The sequence below is a fragment of the Anas platyrhynchos genome, chromosome 2 (genome assembly GCF_047663525.1).
Source record: "Anas platyrhynchos isolate ZD024472 breed Pekin duck chromosome 2, IASCAAS_PekinDuck_T2T, whole genome shotgun sequence".
NCBI lineage: Eukaryota > Metazoa > Chordata > Aves > Anseriformes > Anatidae > Anas > Anas platyrhynchos.
In genome coordinates this window covers 148,006,290-148,021,893 of record NC_092588.1, presented here as the reverse complement: position 1 = coordinate 148,021,893, position 15,604 = coordinate 148,006,290, and the positions used below count along the sequence as shown (strand labels likewise).

General features: G+C 35.4%; 1 long non-coding RNA gene across 2 annotated transcripts; it reads right to left on the bottom strand.

The window, feature by feature from the left end:
- Nucleotides 1-9,065: 9,065 nt before the first annotated feature.
- LOC140001632 (uncharacterized) lies at nt 9,066-15,297 on the bottom strand. 2 transcript variants are annotated; one of them, XR_011807102.1, is made up of 4 exons: nt 15,158-15,297; nt 13,529-13,761; nt 13,334-13,432; nt 9,066-11,271 (listed from the first exon to the last, which is right to left on the bottom strand). It is a non-coding gene; the product is annotated as an uncharacterized lncRNA (long non-coding RNA). The 2 variants fall into 2 exon arrangements; XR_011807103.1 differs by having other exon boundaries at nt 13,529-13,628; nt 15,158-15,291.
- Nucleotides 15,298-15,604: the final 307 nt, after the last annotated feature.

Sequence of the window (15,604 nt, the reverse complement as noted above, 5' to 3'; positions counted from 1 at the left end):
CTTCTGTTATTGTTCTCAAATGAGGATGCCCTTTAACTTGGCAAACTTTGAAGATGAACATGACTAAGTTATGAATAATAGTAATAAATAATAATGAGCAAGTTTAGGCTTATTCTCAAAAGTTATACCAAATCTCTAGATAATTATATGGAGAAGATGCATTCACAGCTACAGGTAAAACTCAGCGTTCAACAATATTTGAACAAATAGTAGATAGATAGGCAGTCAGATAGATGTACAGATAACATAAAAAAAAAACAAAAAACAAACATTAAAAAGTTACCTTTTGTTCCAGTATCTCTTTCTACTTGGCCAGCAAAATGCAGGACATGAATCCCTTAGCATTTTATGACAGTTGTAAAAAACATCTAATCTCATAGGTAAGAAAGAAAAATAGATGGATATGTATTTATGTTATATATGGAATATATTACTATATTACTCTGTAAGAATAGAAAAATAGATTCTGTACATAAATCTTTATGTACAGAATATACAATAAATTTGCTGTTCAATAAATATGCTGTTATTCATTTCAGCTACATCTTTTGAGGTCTTTCAGAAACTAAAATGTCTCTCACCCATTTCTGCACAACGCTGACAAGACTTTTTGGTCCTTTCTCAACCCCCAGATGTGAGCTAACATATGCTTGCATGCGATGAGATACGACTCCTGTTGCAGAAACTCGTACCAACTGTGGAGCAGGAGGGAACCTCCAGCTCCTTGGTGTCCAACGAAGAACTATTTAATGCAATCCTTCCTTTCTGCTTCTCTTAGAACACTATCCTGGGCTCAAACCACCCTCCCAGAAAACAGATTTGACTTCAAGTTCTAACATCAATTCTGCTTCTTCATCTTTACATCTTCCTATCTGAGGAGATTACAAGGTTAAAAAGAGCTTTAGTACTTTAGTACGAAATTTGGTACTAACTGCTTTGGGGAACAGCTGAGAGTCGTATATAAATACATACGGTAGTTTTCTAGCAAAGTAGAATATTATGTGATTGAGGTATTGTTATACATACATTTCACTCCTGCATTCTCCGCTGACTGAGGGAGGGTCGCTATGCCAAAGTCTCAAGATTTCATCTCACTTGGGCCAGCCTGAAAACTGCATTCCTCATGCAGAGAGCTAAATCAGCACTTCTTGTCCTTTGGCACAGCCAGAAGCATACAAATATACATCCTGTTATCTTTGTGCAGGGTAACAGTCCTGAAAACGGACTCAAAGTCAGCAAGTTCCAAATCCTTTCTCTATTTTATTTATAGATAGCTGCTGTTGTGCTTTTTTTTTCACTCCAGTCTCGAGTTAAGAGTTCTCACCTTCACCTGGTGTCTGTAGGAGCTGGCCACTACGACAGCATCTTGTGATGCTCCTTGCTGGAAAAGTAAGCAGTGACCTCAGACTCAGCAGCTAAATTTGATGTAAACTAGACTCTTAAGATTTTTAGTTCTTACTTCTTTTGGGGATACTGGTGTTTGACTGTTACGAACTCTGTTTCTATAGACTCACCAGGGGTGTTTTTTCTTTGTAAGACAAGTTGCCAAATTCTATACCAAACACCTTTAAGGTAAGGCTGCAGAGTCAAATGGAGATTTTCTTGCAGTTGTGCCTTTCTGCAGACGAAGAGTAGAAAACATAGCAAATAGGAATATTGTTTTTCTCCTACTCTTGTTGTTGTCCTGGCTCCTGACAAGGAGGAAAAGAAAACTTTTCAATGTGTACAAGTCATTCTATGGCCTACCCCCTGCACTACTAGAAGCAGAGCAATACCAGGAGTACTCAGAGCAGTGAAGAAAGAAGGAGTAGAAGTCTCAATCTACTTTTCTTTAATTTCTCACTAAATTTCTCAATGAACATAGGTTAGCTTTCTTCTAAACTCCAGCTGTTCCTCTGAACCCTGTGGATGTATGACAGCACCAATTCATGGTTTCATCTTTGATTTTCATGCAACCATTGGATTTTTATTTTTTTCCCCTCTCAGACTAATAAATCTATTTCTATGCAAAATACACAACATCTGTCGGAAAAGAAGTATCATACTTGCCATTACAAAACATGACTCAGATGTGATTGCAAGGGTACTTGTGAATGAACAAAATCACTCAAGTACAAAAGTATTAACCAAATTCTTGTCTACCAATTAAATGATTGATTGATGGTGATGACTGATGATTGCGGTACATTAATGTTTGAAGCTCTATCAGATGTAAAAGCAGTATTCTGTTTGTTAGATAAGAAAAAGGTTTTGCAATTCATAAGTCAGATACAATGACAGCATGTGAGGCCATTTCACTGTCTTTAATTTGTACTGAATGAGTCTTGGGACTTAAATGGAGTTTGTTTGCCTTGAAGGACCTTCTAACCTTGCCTTGGGTGTGATACCTAGCAAGCAGAACAGTGCCTCCTACTTCTCCACTTGTAGATCTTCCTTTGTTGTCTTGTACTTGTACACATGGGACATTTGGAGGAGACAACATCTATGTGGCTGTAGTAACATGCTATTGTGAAAACAGTTAATAACAGCCTCAGAAAACAACTGCTCTGAGACAGTCTAGTAAACATCACCTTTCCCAGATATCAAAAATGTCATTGACATGTAAACTAATTCTATTAAAATATTTCTTAAACTTCCCTATACTGTTAACCTGGAAATGAGAGAGATTTGGGAGATTTCTACCTTCTAAACACAGTGGATGTAACATCAATAAAAGTCTAATACTTTTTATTTTATTCTTGGAGCATTCTTTGTCACTAGGGGGAAATCCCAAAACAGGCTGAAATAAGATTCTGTTATTTATCACAGGTCCCATCATTTTGAGCTAGAGCCTTAACTCCTTTTTCTAAACTCCTCTGCATATGGTCATGAATAAAGTTATGAACCAGAGGAACTGATTTTTTGTTGTTTTTTGATTGTTTTTTTTTTTTTTTTTTTTTTTTTGTTATTTGGTTTGTTTTTGTCTTGAGGGATGCAAACAGTAAAATAACTGCCCTTATATGCAAAATTTGTCATATTGACCTACACCATATTTTATATAGATTTTCAGCTTGTTCTAGTGAAATGGGTCTGCATTTGGTATGATGTAAAACATGAAGAGAGTCTTCTTCCTTAAGATTAATCTGCAGGCCACAGAGCTATTTTCCCAATGTATTTGAATTTAAGTTGTCCCTCTAATCATTCTAAATCTCTGTAAAGTCCCTTGGATGGATCTTTATTTCCCTTCTACTGGCTTAAAAAAAACATGTTCTCTAATGCAGTGGGTTCTCAGATAAAATGTGGTTTGAATTAATGAGATGTTGCAAAGCTGCTTAGTTCAAAATACATACTAGACAGAAACCTCTTATGGTAAATGTAGTAACAAATGTTTTGAGTGAAATAAATGCTTCCTTTTAGAAAACTACATTAAGATCTAATGACTCCTGCCTGCTGCTTTGCCAGTATGGTAGTATATTCAAATGGAAGGGGACAGTCTAGATATTTAATGATAAATTACTGAATGAACCCTGTATAAGTGGTGCATTCTTTCATTCTCTTTGTCAATGATTAATTGTTTAAACTGCATTTTATTCACATTTTTACAATGCTAGTGAAGCTTTACCTCATTAAACTAGTGGTGCCTGTTAAGAGCTAATTCACCTGACCTAGGAGAAGTTTAGAAAAAGATTAAAAAAAAAATATTGATACACAGTCGACTTTGCTGAATGGTCACCCGTTTCAAGTTTCATTCTTTCTAACACACCTTTTGCTCCTGTTGGTGTTATTTTTTAAGGCTGGTTGAACAAAATAATTTGTTTTGAAGAAAAACAGAAGTGATGTTTAACATTTCAATTTTTCTTCACAAAATCCATGGAAGAATTAATGAATGTATCTTGTGAAATACCACAAGCTACTTGGCTACCCACTACACTGGGGTGGGAATACCTAGAATCAGACACCCTCCCTCTCTCTTTCAGTCTGCTGAAAATGTCCCCTTTCCACTGCAACTGCAGTCAGAAACGCTGGGTATGGAGTATGGGAATTAATCTAACCTAGACATGGGAGACTCACATTCAATTCTGCTGTTTGCAGGGTGTCCCTGTTCCAGTGAGCCTTGCCCACCAAATTGCTTCAGGCTGTGTCTCCTTTTCTCTCTCTAAACTCTGTTCTGAACATGCCAATACCTTTTAAAATGTCACTTTTTAAAACAGAAATGACAAATGATGACCACCTTTTGCTCTGCTCTATCATTTGGTTATTATCTGTGTTTTCAACACCTTTTTGTACTTTCTTGGCTTCTCATTTTTTTCCAAGCCTTGTCATTCCCCCCACCTTGTGTTTATGTTTAGCATAATTCTGCTCTGATCTACATCTTTTTGGAGAAGGGCTTCATGTGGTTCTCATTGATTGCTATGATGGTCAAAATAAGGGGATTAAATAGTATTCTTTATGATGCAAGCAAACTGTAGAGATTTAGTAATATTCTTTTTTTTTTTTTTTTTTTAAGCTTTCTGTCAGAATGCAGAATGAAGACTAGGTAATCAGGTATCATTGTTTAAGTTTTTGAAACTGTATCACCACATTAAGCTCTAAAATATCACATACATTTGAAGAGAACTGCTCATCTTGTAAATCACTTGTAAAGGTATAATGCACAGGATCTGGAACAGTAGTCTGTTTAAATACTGTATATAACCTAGTTCTATAAAAACTGTAAGAAAATAAACAACATTTGGTGTGTTAATGTAAAAATAAGGATAAGAAATTTAAAACTGTAAGAACACTGAAGGAATAGAATGATCTGAAGTTTATTCAGACCCAGTGTTTAATGTAGGCTTATACAATAATAATAATAACAAAATAATAATAATTGCACTGCATCATGTTATTAAAATGGATCATTTTAATGATGCATTGAGTTGTAGTAGATAATTAATGGCTTGCTAGTACTTTGTTATTTAGAAGATAATAATGTTATAATTCACACTTTATAAAAATTTGAAAGATGAAATCAATAAGAAGCATCTATGCTTTTTTATCTCTTTGGATTATCACATAATTTAGAAGAAAGTGGCATATGAAAAGAATAATCAGCAGATGCATTATATTGTTTTAACAGCAGATAGGCTGTAAACAAATAGAGAAGTTAAGTCTAGAGGCCTATGTGATGCAAAAAAACTGGAAGTTTGAGTCTTTAAAGGAAGACAGATGTTTATATTCCATGAGCATTAAGACTGTTAACATCAATAGTTGCAGTCTCTTGAAAGACAAGTGACTGTCAAACCCTGCTGTGAATACTGCTGTGACTTTTCTCAGAAAATTGTTTACTGTTTGTGGGGTCCATAACATAGAGATTTTCATGAAGATTGACAGATGTTATCATTTTTGGTCACTGCTAAAATGGAAAGACCAATTCATTTCAGTAAAGAGAGTCAGAGGAGATGTTTCCTTAGAAAATGAGACTAATATCCTCTCTGCTGAAGAGCAGGTTCACATACAAAGATAATAACTGGAGGCTGCTATACAACCCGTGTACTGTTGTGTTGGTATCTGTATTATGTATCGGAAAGGAAATGTAAACTTTTTATGCTTTTAACTTTTAATAGAAAGGATGATAAATTCTTACAAAGCAAATTATGTTAATACTCCTGCTCTTCACCCGTTCTTTTATTCACTCTTTTATTCTCATAATGACTTTGTCTGTCTTTTGAATCAATGGGAGTTTTGCCAATGACTTTAACCCAGTGTTATCAGAACTACAGTGTATTACACAAAAGATTTGTTACTAAAAACCTATTGAAATAGTTTCACCCAACTATCTTCAGGAGCAAATGAAGCAGCTTTTGAAATTGCTCACATCTCTCTATGCCTGAGGTTCACTAGTAGACAGAGACCTTAAAATATATGATTTATGTTCACAGTTAGGTACTTCGTCATTTAAATAATTGGATCTTTGCATACAGCGGGATTGTAAAACATGCATGCATGATTTTGGCAGCTGCAAAATGAACTGGCAAAATAGGATGTTATCCTTCCATATTATGGCCTTTGCAGAATGTGATTTACTTATTTACAAAAGAGTTGTAGTAGGCAATTAATGTTGTTGTACTGGGACCTACAACAAATCTTCTTGAAAGTGATAGGCACAATGTTTTAGTCCATTCAGACTAAAGGAAAGAGAAATCAGCTGGGTCTCTCTTTTGAAGCAGCAGAAACAACACAAGACACTGTCCTAAACTACAAGCCTGCTCAGGAGCCCTGAGTATGCTGTCAGCTGCTCTTAGGTTTGACTGCAAATAGTGACAAAGTGCTGATTTTTGATTGCATCCTTATGTAAGCATGGTGGAAGAGAAGAAATACGTATGAAGACCAAAGGTACTCCAACCACAGAAGGAGAATGTGTTTTGGTATGAACCTGAGAATAAAGGGTAATTGAGACAGATATTTTGTTTTAGATGCTGATGGAAGTTGTATTTATAATCACGTGAAAAGAAAATTTTCTCTCTCTCTCTTTTTTTTTTTTTTTCATAAGAAAAGCCTGAGGCCAAGAAAAAAATTGATTTTACTAGTAGCATTTCCTCTTTACAGATACATTCCTTAAAACTTATATTTCAACTTTTTGTTCTCAAATTGTAGAAGTATGTTGCTAATTATGTCTGCCACATCACCACAAAAATGAGAATGGTTTGATCCTGGTCTTATGATATATGCTGAATAATAATAATAGTATGAATATGCAGTTTTGATTTCTTTGGGTGTCCTCTGGATTTAATTGCCAAGAAAAGAAGACACTGTGAGTGTCAGTTCACTCACAGATCTAAAAGAGTCTGGTTACTTGATAAAAAAGGATCTACTCTGAGGCTAAAACTATGTGACCTGTTTCTGTGGCAATGTCAGCTTTAGAAAGTCTAGACCTTTCCTTTGTCATCTCAGAGAGTTGTTAAGACCCTAACCTACATCACACATTGGGATGTGCTTGTGTGGACACATGAGGACTTATGGTAGGAATCTGACAGATGAAAATTTCTGCTTTTTTTTGGTTTTGAACTTTTTCTGCCACTTGTCTTCTGCTGACACAAGGCAGATGTAGTAATGGTAGGGGAATAAACAGCTGTGGGAGGGATGAATTTTAGGCTGATTAAGGCAGATCTTGTGCAGTAAGTGTGCATAGTCATAGTCCATGGTGAAGCAGTGGGACCACAGGCACACCTCTTGGGAAACATTATTGTTGGACCAGCTGATCTTGAAGGTCTTTTCTAACCTTAATGATTCTATGATACACCAGGAGAGAAAGGAACCCATGAGACAGATTTGTCTGTGCTGAGCATTGTGTTTTGGAGTGCAGGTTTAACTGTTTCCAAAATCATAATTATTATTTTGTCCCCAAACTGAGCATTATCTGTTTGGCAGATAGAAAACATCAGTAAGGTTCATCATGTTTCACTGTTTACAAGGCCTCTCTGACTGTTTTAGAAAGTGAAGGTAGTTAATTTCTCCAAAATTGACTGGACTTGTATAGTAGGCTATGTAAAATTTTGTGTCTGTTTTGTGTTATTTAATATGAAGCATGTCACTGTTTCATATTGCAACCTTAAATTCAGGAGAGTTCACCATCAATTATTTATAGAAAAGTTACCTCAGCTGCAGATGAACTTGGGCAAAGAACCTCTCTGACTTCCTCTATAGCTTTTCTGAATCCAATATATCACCAAATCTGATTCAGAGACGTACTAGCTGTTTTTATGTGATGCTACACTTCAGTTAAGAAGCTGAGATACAGAGCCTATTAACACTGGTGTAATTTTGCATGGATGCATGTGTGTTACTTCTCTAACTGAGCAGGTACAACCATTTTGTGTTATTCTGGATCAAGTGGACACAGTGATCTGCATTAGTACCAGATCTGCTGTAGGAGCAACAGTTCCCCCCCCAACTATCTTACCTTTGTTCTTCTTCAGAACAATAGCATTCTATTATTGAATTTGCACATTCTCAGTGTTTTTTCATTTTCTGTGTTTTTGCATGTACACACACCCTAAATCCCTGAGTGCAAGCTACGTGAATTCTAATGAGATTTTTCTCATATAGAAAATATTGGAAAATGAGAATGTTTCTGAGGTTTGACTTTCATTTATGCAGTGGGCAATAAAACACAATCTATTAAGACTAGAGTCTTCTGAGAGCAGAAGTTTATCTAGTTCTATTCATATCACAAAGTACTGTTTTTTGTATTCATATTAGCTCAATTTCTGAATATTATGTAAAAAAAAAAGAGAGGAAGAACAACAACAAAGTCTTGTTATTGTGCTATAATATAGTCATTATAATGTAAATAAATAATATTTCTACATATAATATTAAAATTAAAATTTAAAATAAAAATAATAGAATCAAAGAATCATTTGGGTTGGAAGGGGCATTAAAGTTCATCTAGTTCCAACCCCTCTGCCATGGGCAGGAACCCCTCACACCAGATCAGGTTCCTCAAAGTCCCATCCAACTGGGCCTTGAAAACTTCCAGGCATGGGGCATCCACAGCTTCTCTGGGCAACCTATTCCAGTGCCTCACCACCCTCACAGGAAAGAATTACCTCCTTAGATATAATCTAAACTTACTCTCTTTTAGTTTAAATCTTCACCCCTTGTCCTGTCACTACACCCCCTTACAAAGAATCCCTTCCCAGCTTTCCTGTAGGCCTGCTTTAGGTACTGGAAGGCCTCCATAAGGTCTCCCTGGAGCCTTCTCTTCAGGCTAAACAACCCCAACTCCCTCAGCCTGTCTTCATAGGAGAGGTACTGCAGTCCTCTGATCATTCTTGTAGCACTCCTCTGAGCTCACTGAAGTATGTCCATGTCCTTCTTGTGTTGGGGGCCCCAGAGCTGAACACAGGACTCCAGGTGGGGTCTCATGAGAGCAGAAGGGGAGAATCCCCTCCCTTGCCCTCCTGGTCATGGTGCTTTTGATGCAGTCCAGGATCCAGTTGGCTTTCCAGTCTGCAAGCATACACTGCCAGATGTCATTGAACTTCTCATCAGCCACCGCCACCCCCCCTACCTCCCCATGTACTTCTCCTCAGGGCTGCTTTCAATCAAACATGACCTTTTAAGTTTTATAGAAACTTATGGTTGCTTGGCAGTCAAATTTCAAATGTGTCCTTGCAAATAATATATCTGATCTTTTTACTTGAATGGGAAGAAGAACCAGGATCCAAATACCATTTGAACATATAAACCAAGGAAATGGACAACTTGCTATGGAACTTCAGTTAAAGAAGAGAAAATAATCAATGAAAAAGAAAGTGCTGCCACTTCAAACTTAACGATTTTCATCCCTCTGGGTAGATAATGCTAGATGTTTAATCTAATCATCATAACATACACTCCAAATGATAGAATTTAGGTTTTTATTAGTTTGCTAAGTGGCTCTCAATTACAAAAGCAGAGGAACAAAATATTTCTGGAAGAAGAAAAGATTTATTAACAATAGTTTCACAGTATCGTAAGAGCTTAGGGTTATGTCTTATGTCATCATTCTTTCCCACATTCAATAAGATAAAGTAGTGTCAAGGCTCTTTTTAGGACAGTAGATACCAAGATACTCATGATAATAACTGCATTTTTTTTTATTTTTTTATTTTTTCTGATAAGAGATCCAACCATTTTAACCTTTGAGGAAAAACAAAATAAAACAAAACAAAACAAAAAAAAAGCCACATAATTTTGAAGCCTATTTATCTGTCTGAGATTAGTCTAAAAGTGTAGAAATTGAGGTTTTCTATCTTTAATTTATTTAAAATACATTATGTTTCCAGGAGACGTGGTTGGTCCTCCTATCTGCAGATCCATCCTCTCAGCTTTGGGATGAGAAAGACAGTACTTACACAAAAATCCAGAAGCTAAATTTTTACCTGAGCCAGGAACGTGGCTTCTCTGTCAGTCATGGTCCCTTACACTACAAGGAAGAACCATGAACAGCTTATTGCTAAAGCTTCTCCTATAAGTATGAATTGAACAAACATAATTCAACCTTTCCATCTTTAAAACCCCAGAAAATAAGGGTGTATAATGAAAACTGGAAGAGTGGAAGGGGTTAATGTAGACCCCATCTGCCAGAACAGGATGAATAATGTATTCAGTAAATTTTGTTCACCTCTCCTTTTTCAAATTGCCTGCAAACAGTTTACCCTTTTCTTTCATTTATTATTATTCAAAATTATTTGCTGAATAATTTCTGCAGTTAATTCCAGATCTGCATATCATTCATGAGCAGTTGGATAGCTATTCCTGTTATACATTTGGTCTGCCTCAGCTAAGTTTTGTGAGATGCGCAAGCAACACCATACCACAAGCTGGGATGAATGAGTGTTTCTCAACGTATTTTAGGACTTTTCCTTCTGTATAGCAAAGACCTCTTTGTATGTGATGTAGATTAATTTATTCAGATATTCAAATAAAATCCAGACTGGAAGCTTTAAAGAGAAAGAGTAGCAAAGAGATGAAAGGTAAAATTTTCTTGTGAGCTATAGTCTGATTAAAAGATGGAGATAGAAAGTATTAGTATTCATCTATCATCTCCAAGCTAAGATCCACTGACCTACAACCCTCTTTCAGTCCATTTTTTTTTCTTTTAAACTGTCTTCTTTTCTCTGACAATTCATTTCTCTGATATTCATATTGCCATGAATATGATCAATATATTGATCATATTCAGTATAGTTAAGTACAGGCCTTACTGTCCTTACCTAAAGATTACTTTCAGTTTTCTCTCTATTGCATACTTCATCAGTCACTGTGGACAACATCACCATTCTGATGGTCACTCACTTTTACATCATGAAGCACCACTTTGCTTGTTTCATTTCTCATGTTTTTTCTCTAACTTGCCAATTCCTTCCTCTTAGCACCCAAGGAAAGGTTCAAGACAAAGCATTCCCATCTAACTTTTCCTCTCGTATACTGATCTGAAGACTCTTCCTTTGGAGATTAACTGGTTTAGACTTGTCCAACAGTACCAATTCAGAGTTGTCCTGTGAATTTTGTTCCTGTAGCCCATTTCCTCCTTCCATTGGCTCAACTCTCTGTCTCATTAAGCATGTCATGGTATTTCATGGCCTGTTCCTATTCCACCCATCATTTCTCAGTCATTTGATGAGCTTTCACGTCAATTTCCTTCAACAACTGTGACTGATCTTCAAAATAACCTTCTCTACCTTTTTGTTGTTCATCATTGTTCTCTCTTCATTCTTGGGAAAAGTTTCCCTTTACCACCTACAAAACTGAGTCTTCATCGTCCTGCAAAACCATTCATAAAACATACTTATGTCAAGACACTGCTCAGCAGCTCTTTGGGGGCTGGTATGTCATGACCACTCCCAATCCCTTGGTTATTTTTTTTATCCTTACTTTTTGCTCTTACTAACACTCATTTTCTTTTTCTTATATTAAGTTTTGAAAGTCTTGCTTTTTGAAAGCAAGAGTCATCCCTTTGTCCTTTATCCATGCAGCATCCAGCGTGACAGGCCAGTATCAGTACTGCAGTCTTGGAGTCATACAAGTAGGACTCAAAAGAAGCTTTACTTACATAGAAGGCAAGCTACTATTTAATTTAGTTATCAGAGATTTCCAAGATGAGATTGTGGAATTGTAATGAATAGTACTCATCAATTAGCTAAATTTAAGAGGACTGAAAAGTAAATGGGAAAAATGACTGAGACAGCAGATTACAATATTGAGAAATCGTTTAAAAAGTGATGATACATTTGTTTGGACTTACCATACACACTGCTGATTTTTGAATGAAATAAAACCTGCTAAGAAAATTATTCGGGTCTCAAAGTAAAAGCTGATTAGTAGTCAGTTCTGGTATTGAAATCCCCATGTTCCTGTGTGTAATTGCCTTTCAAATGTTCAAATGCTGAAGGTTGAAAAGTAACATGCTGTGTTCATAGAGATCAGTGTTTTCAAGGAATATACAAATTCTCAAATTTTAATTTGGGTTATTGTCATTTTACCCACATTTTATATATACATATATATATATATATATATACACACATATATATATGTATATATTTGTATATATATATATATATATACATATATATATGTGTGTATATATATATATATATATATAAAAGAGCAAGACATAGGTTATTAAGTATTACAGGAAGATGTATATGTTAATGTTAATGAAGCTATATTTGATAAGACATCACAGCTTTAGAGCATTAATTATATTTCTGATTCTTCCATTTTCTTGTATATATGCGTATAAGAAATTTACATGTGGTCCTCATTTCACCATTCTTTAAAGATTTGCAGTGACAATTTCTAGAGCCAATTGAGAGAAATAGGAATTTCCTGGATTGAAATTAAATACTGATTTTAAACTTCAAGATAAAGTGACTTGTATTTAGACTCCAATGAAAGTAGAGGAAAACAAAATGTTTGCATCTAAAGGAAAGCCTTCCTCCACTGTCCCTCTGATTATGATTTTGTCAAGTTTACAGAGTTCAGTCCCTTTCATTTTATGAGCTTCTATGTTTTTAATTGTTCTTTATTTGTTATAGTGACCTAAGCATACCGATATCAAATATCCTCAAAAGTGTTCATGTCTCAGAATGAACAAAATTCCTGTCTTTATGTAAAGGGACACAAGGTGAACTTTTTTCAGCCTATACAGTTCTTTTTTTTCATTGAGAATCCTACCTACACCTTGACTTTGTGCTTTTGTGCCTCTCTAGAAAGCCCTGACTGAGACCTTCGTCACCTCCTATGGAGAGGTTATTATTGCCATGATTATTTGTTTCTCTTTCAGTGGCCCAGACATCATATGCTCAGCAGTCCAAAGGGAGAATGTGCCAAGATAGAGAGTTTGTTCTTAATTCATATAATTACATTAAGTGTGTTTATCTTCAGGATCACCAGCTTACACAAATTCATCTGATTCTTAATTGCTGTTTCTAGTTTTCTAGATCATTAAATTAATTGTTACTGTCTTTATAAATTAATGAATAGAAAACATTAATGGCTATCATTTTAAGTGATGCTTAGAAATAATTAGTATATTTCATATGAAAAAAATCTAATATAAATAATATTTAATAATGAATTTTAAAAGGACTTGGGGTGGTAGAAAGTGGTAGTGGTGGTAGAAAGGCTCAACACGAGCTGGCAAGGTGTGCTTGCAGCCTAGGAAGCCAACTATATCCTGGGCTGTATCAGAAGTGTAGCTAGCAGGTTGAGGGAGGCGATTCTCCCACTCTGTTCCACTCTTGTGACACCCCACTTGGAGTACTGCATTCAGCTCTGGGGCCCCCAGAACAAGAAAAAAAATATCAAAAAATGAACTTACCTCCTTTGTTCTTTCCTTGCTTCCTCAGTCTTGTACAAAGATCAGTTGATGCAATGCTTTTTTGTTTGTTTGTTTTACTTATTTGTTTTCCTGCACTTCCTGGATGTGTGATTGGAAAGAAGAATTAATTCAAGCTATTTTTTTTTTGGATGACAGCTTTTGATATTTCAAGGAAATATCCTTTTATATCCTTACCATTCTGTCCTAGAATACTTCCTGTTTATGTGGAAACTCATAGAACAAATGAAGGTTGAAGTATCCTGGGGCTGAAATTCTTAAGTTCTAAAATTTCTGTCTATGAAAAAAATTAGGAAAATATTTATTTCTCCATTTGGTAACTTGGGCATAATTCTTCTCAGGGGAATAAAAAATTTTACAAATGACTGTGAGCTCTTCGCAACATTGCAGTCCTGAAAACCATGTTATGCCTAAGAACAATGAGACGAAATATTAATATTACTGTGGCTTTTCTATTGATGTTATTGTTTACAGTTACATTCCCATTTCTAATGTAATTATCACAAGAATATGTTTTCTCTGTTTTCCAAAATAAGCCTAAGGTCAAAAGATATAGAGGTTAGGTACTGAACACTGATATAAACATCTCAGTATTATTTTGATCCCTATACAACTCTCATGATTTTATCAGTCCCACTGTATTGTTGCAACATTCCATAACATTTTTAGTTTAGCTACATGTTGGCTTTCTGTTTTATGCACCTAATTTATCTCTTTCATAATTTATACGAGATGTGCACATCTTGTGAAGTGTCTTGGGATGTGTAACATGAAAGGTTCTGTACAGAAAAGACTGTTTTTTTGTATTAGAGTGATCAGCAACAAAACCAATTAAACATTCAATTAAACAAGAAATTTGCCCAGGTAAAAAGCTCACAGGAAGGAGCTTAATAATGTTCATTTTTATGAGGTATTAAAGTTTTTGGAATTAATTATTCTGAAAGTTCATCTATTTTGTTTACAGGTAACATAATAACTTAGTTGTTTCAGAAAAGGGGCCATGTGTTATTTACATAAAGTTCCACTGTAAAAATCCGGGTAGTATTTCTTTCTAAGGTTTAAAACACTTTAGTGAGAGATATGAAAATACTCATAAAAAGCAACCACAGTACGTTATAAACCACCTTTATGGTTCATTATAGGTTTGGTTTAATGCTGTTGGATTAACACTAAAGGTTAATGTTTGCATAAAATATGCATGGTTAGTTTAATACTCTGGAACTGTGATCAGGTTCTGTAATGTTATGAAAAGGAGTGACATGATACATGGTTAAGGCTGACATAAATAGAAGTGTGATATAGTTTCAACAAAACTGGTCAAGGGTATTTTCAAAATCCTCACTTTTGTGATAATACTTCAAAGCCAATCTGTGCCAATGGGAGGTTTTCTTTTCAGCTCTCATAATTAAACTGTTTTCTGGCTGCAGAAAATGCATGCATTTCTAATTTGCAGTGCAGGCAAGTACTTGGAGAATGATACTTTCATATTTTCTTCTTGCAGTCTTTGAGCCCTAAATATTATGTGGACTGTTTTAATTTAAACATTGATTATCTTTGTTATGCTTTATATTTCAATAATAATAATAATAATAATAAATAACAACAATAATAAACAATAATCAATATATTACAACATTTTATATAAATGAATTATTTATAATATTTTATAATAAATTGATCATTTTTACAACAATAATAATAGTAATTATTATTATTATTATTATTCATAGATTTAGATATCTACATCTAACTGCCAAATTTCACTTATTGTTCATATACTAGTGTCTGTCTAAACTCTTAACTTACCAACGAATGTGATTCCTTTATTATTTATGATTTATTCTTTTTAAATTTTATCTTGATGATTCCTTAGAGATAATTACAGTTGGGCATCCTTTCATGTTGCATGGGTGTAGTGGGTTTATGTGGCAAGGTTTTGGTAGCAGGGGGCCATAGGGGTGGTTTCTGTGAGAAGGATCTAGAAGCTGCCCCATGTTTGGTAAGGGCCCCACTGCTGACCAGAGCCAAGCCAATAAGTGATGTTGTTTTGCGCCTCTGTGAGAACATATTTAAGACAGCGAAAAAAACGCTGCACCACACAGCAGCTGGGACAGTGAGAGGAGTGAGGAACAGCCTTGCAGGTGCCAAGATCAGTGAAGAAGGAGGGCGAGAGGTGTTCCAGGCACCGGAGCAGAAGTCCCCTGTGGCCTGTGGTGAGGACCATGGTGAAGCAGGCTGTCCCCCTGCAGCCCA